The sequence below is a fragment of the Sesamum indicum genome, linkage group LG10 (assembly GCF_026168435.1).
Source record: "Sesamum indicum cultivar Baizhima isolate 11 linkage group LG10, ASM2616843v1, whole genome shotgun sequence".
Lineage (NCBI taxonomy): Eukaryota > Viridiplantae > Streptophyta > Magnoliopsida > Lamiales > Pedaliaceae > Sesamum > Sesamum indicum.
The window spans coordinates 17,929,438-17,934,166 of record NC_142666.1 but is presented as its reverse complement, the minus strand read 5'-3'; the positions used below and the strand labels follow the sequence as shown (position 1 = coordinate 17,934,166).

Here is a 4,729-nt window from a genome sequence, read left to right as displayed (position 1 = left end):
GTTTGGTATCACTTGATTCGGAATGTTCTGATACGGATTGGATCTTCTATTACAATTTGGTGTAGTGTTTTCTATTGCACTTCATGTTAGAGAAGTTACCTTTGGCGAAAATTTGATTATTTGATAGAGTAATTAGTATGCAATCTAATAAATTTTAAGTTTTTTGTTTTAGCAAAATTTTATATCTATATTACGCACGATGAAATCATTAAATGTTTTACAAATTAATAAAATATTTTTATATATTATATCTCATCTACGATCAATATCAGAAAAATAAAAAATATTAATCCCAAAGAATATCCAGCATATTAATTGTTACTGTTTCAAGTTGAAAGGCACCTTCCCCTCACAATATAAGAAGTTTATAATTTTTGTCCTTCATTTATTGCAATTCTTTTAAATAGTTCCAACATTGTGCAATTTTAGTCCTACAACGTCGTATGTGCATCTCACAAGGGCCAATTTTGAGGGAATATCAGCCCCATTTGACCCCTTATCCTTTGCTCTGTTTTTGCTTTTTCTACCAAAAACAGAACAAAGCTTCATTTACTTGAGACGAAAAACCGACTCTAATTTGGGGGAATATAAACCAAGAGTTGGTCATTGGAAATGTCTGAAATGAGGACAGTAAATTGTTTTTGTGGTAAAATTGTAATGAAATGCAGCATGTGGACCAACAAAAATAAGGTAAGAAGATTTCGTGCTTGTTCCGATAGGAACAAATATTTTTCTTTTTTTTTTTTTTTTTTTGCTTGGGAAGATAATCCGATATGCGCATGATAAATGTAATCATTCTTGGGCTTTCCCTCAGACTGAATTGGTTGCAAAGAAGGGGCGAATGAGGGGAAAAAAACACGTTTTATAGGAGACGGTTTTTGCGACGAATTCTTAAAGTGACGTATACCAAAGCGGAGGACAAGCAGACCGGTCAATAGCGGACTGCCCACTATTGAAATTTGCCTGCCCTCACACTCTAAACTAATCTAATCATTAGAACTGTTGACTTCTATTTCATCAATTATTGAGTCGTCGATAGCACAATAAACATATTATTAACCAATAATTAACTTAACTCTAAATAGGGCGGATTGAATTTTTCATTTCAAATGCTATTGTATCTTTAATTATATTTAATATCAACCGTCACAGTACGCCAATTTTTCGTGCATATAATAAATAATTTTATACTTTTTTTAAAATATATTAAAAATAAAAAGTAAACTATATTAACCAACAAATCATATTTCAGGAAATATATAAGAAAAATAATTTAAAATATTATCAATACAATAAAAGAATTTGTGTAGTGATGTTAAAATGTGGTAGAGTTACTTTTTTAAAAATAAAAAAGATTAACTGTCGGTTTTATACCCATATTTGTTATAAAAATATCATTGTCATATTTAAAAATTAGTCACTAGAAAAAAAAAGTGACTATTAACTATAATTTTAATAGTTATGTTCCGTAGTAAATAATTTTTATTGATCATGATTAAAAAAAACTCGATGTGAAAACATAGATTTACCACAAAAAAAAAATTATTTGCCGTAGCTAATGCCATGGTAAAAATATTTGTCATGGCTAAATGTTTTAACCACCCTCGCAGATATCACGGCGAACAATCGTTGCATGGCCATGGTCAACAATCGTTGCATAGTCGTGATCAATGACTATTTGCTACAAATATTTTGTTTTTAACCATGGCAATTAGCTATGATTAAATATAACCTTTTTTGTAGTGAGTGCAGTGGTATCACTAACCACCATTTGCGGTAGGGTCTTTCTTTTTTTCTACTAGCTGTTATGGCAAGTCATTCTGCATGCATATAAAAAAATAATTTTTTATGCTTTAAACATATTATATGTAACAATAATATATGTAAACCAACATATTACATTTCAATAAATATATAAATAAATTAATTGATTAACTTAAAGATTCTATTGATACAACAAATATTCGGTGTCTCGAAATCACAAACTATCGTTTGTGAGTGAAAAAATATCTTTATTTATTATATTAGTGTAGATATATAGATAAGAAGAAAAATTTGAGTATGGATGACTAAAAATGCATAAGGGGTATTTTTGGTAAATTTGATAATCGGTTTGTACAGATTATTTTTTTAAATAAATAACATAATCTTTATATACACGATATATATATATACTAATAGAATAAAAAATATAAGAGAATTTGAAATAGAAACTTCAGTCAGCGGTGCAAGTCGGCTACCGTGTCAGAAATAAGGGAAAATGAGTGTAGTTTCAATCTAGAATAAGCAAACTGGTCCAATGTGGAGTGCTTACAGTTCATCTTATTCCCATATTCAAAAACAACGAATCTCATAATATTCAACTTCACACATATTGTTAAGTAATATATAATTCTGCACTTGCATGATTAATATATGTGAATGAGAACATTCCATCTTACACAATAAATACCACCTCTGCTGCTCACTCTTCACACCACCAAACGCACATTAGCAAGCCCTTTGATCCATCTATCATTCTCCATTTCATTTTTCAACACATAAATATGGGCGCCATCACTTACGATATTGAGATTCCTTCCTCCATCCCAGCTGCTAAGATGTACAAGGCCGTTGTTCTCGATGCAGACACCCTCATCCCAAAGATCATGCCTCAGGCTATCAAGAACGTCGAGATCTTGGAAGGAGACGGTGGTGTGGGAACCATCAAGCTCATCAGTTTTGGGGAAGGCAGCCAGTATAAGAGCGTGAAGCACCGTGTTGATGCTATTGATACGGAGAATTTAACCCACAGCTACAGCATTGTTGAAGGTGATGCTCTGATGGGGGGTCTTGAGTCGATTACTTATCATGTCAAGATCGTTCCGACTGAAGACGGAGGATGCATTTGCAAGAACAGGAGCATTTATCAGACCAAGGGCGACGTTGAGATTACTGAAGAGAAGATCAAGGAAGGAAAGGAGAAGGCATTGGCGATGTTCAAGGCCATTGAAGCTTACCTCCATGCCCATCCTGATGCCTAGAAGCCAATTGATTGGCCTTGTTTGAATGTTTTTACTTGTTTGGTTTTCATGTTCGTTGAAGTTGTTGTATTCAACTGCAATTTCCTCAAAAAAGTGTCCTTTTTCCACAAGATATTGAACTTATATATGGTTGTGGATGTATCACCATGTTGTGGAAAAATGTAATGTTAACCTGCAACTTAGATTGTGGTATTTTTTATCCTAAGGGAAATAATGTTTGCAATTTCGTCTCGTAATTTTAAAATTTTGGTAATTTTAGTCCTTTTTTTGGACAATTTTCATGAATTAGTGATGGCAATTAATTGGTTCATGTGTAATCACGTGCAATTTTTCAGCCAAATTAACCCAAAACAAAAAAATTAAAAGTGTTAAAAGTTAGAATTACAGAACTAAATTGCAAAAACTATTTCATACAAGATTAGAAAGGACCCCCTTAAATTACAAAACTAAAATTGCATTTTTTTTCGGAATTTAATGCCATAACATGCAATGTTTTATTATAATCTGTTGAAGACTTGTCATTCTGTATTTCAGCTTGCAACACTATTACAGAATGAGAATGTAATTGTTAGATAAATTAAGCTGGAGGATAGTCTTAAAAAAAATGTTATTCCCTATAATATAAGGGAATAATTATATTTCCCTCATCTATTGCCGTTTCTATACAAATTCTCTCTGTCTTTTGAAAAATTACAAAAATCACCCCCTCGCAACCTTTCTCAATGAAGAAAATCAATGAAAATCCAAAAATGCCCTGTTTTTTTATGAAAATGAATAATAGGACCCCATATATTTTTTTTATGATTCATACCATTGTTTAATTTAAGTTTAAGTTATTTTGTTAACTTTTTCTCTATATAAAATTACATATTTTAATAATTAAAATATTAAATAATTTGATTAGTATATTAATAGAATTAGTTACTAGATTGTAAATTTAAAATTAAAAAATTATACAAATCATCCCTGCTTTTGAAATAAGATACATAAACCCACCAGAAATATCAACAACATTTACACAAATCATCCCTACTTTTGAAAAATTATGCATACACCCCACAAAAATATTGACAGCATCACACAAACTATCCCTATTTTTTAACTGCCATGGATAATATTTATAATTATTTAAAAAAAATGAGAAATTTGTATAAATAAACCACTTATCAAGATTTGAATATGCAGGCAACGCACGAGCCATAAAAAATTGAATGCATCCGAAAGTTGAAGATGTGAAGGAAAGAACTCCTCAATTTGTTTGCAAGCACTAAAGACATGACGTTTGAAAGATTAAAACATTCTCCCATTTATGATCACCTATATATCCTAAATAAATCAAATTACAAGACCTTAATTTTTGTTCACATTAATTCACAAAAACCTTCATGTTACATTTGGATCTAAAGATTTAAATTTATGAACTTCAAATCTCTTAAAAAAATCCTCTAGACTTGTTTAATTAATTTTAAGTTTAAAGAATTTCAAATTCTTTAAGTTTAACTTTAATTTTAAATTATTTTTTTTTAATACTAATAAATCTCAAATTCTTTCATGTAGAGTGATTTAAAATTCTTCCCTCGAATCTAAATATATCAATTAAAATATAGCCGTAAAAAGTTGGAAGGGTCCCGATGATCTACAAAAGCATTTAGAGCTAATATTTCAAAATATAAAATAGAAGTAAAATGCAATTTACCCTTCGATGA

The 4,729-nt window shown here is 30.4% G+C and overlaps 1 pseudogene; it reads left to right on the top strand.

Moving 5' to 3' along the window:
• Nucleotides 1-2,400: 2,400 nt before the first annotated feature.
• On the top strand, nt 2,401-3,246 carry LOC105171805 (major allergen Pru ar 1 pseudogene; annotated as a pseudogene).
• The last annotated feature ends 1,483 nt before the right edge of the window (nt 3,247-4,729 follow it).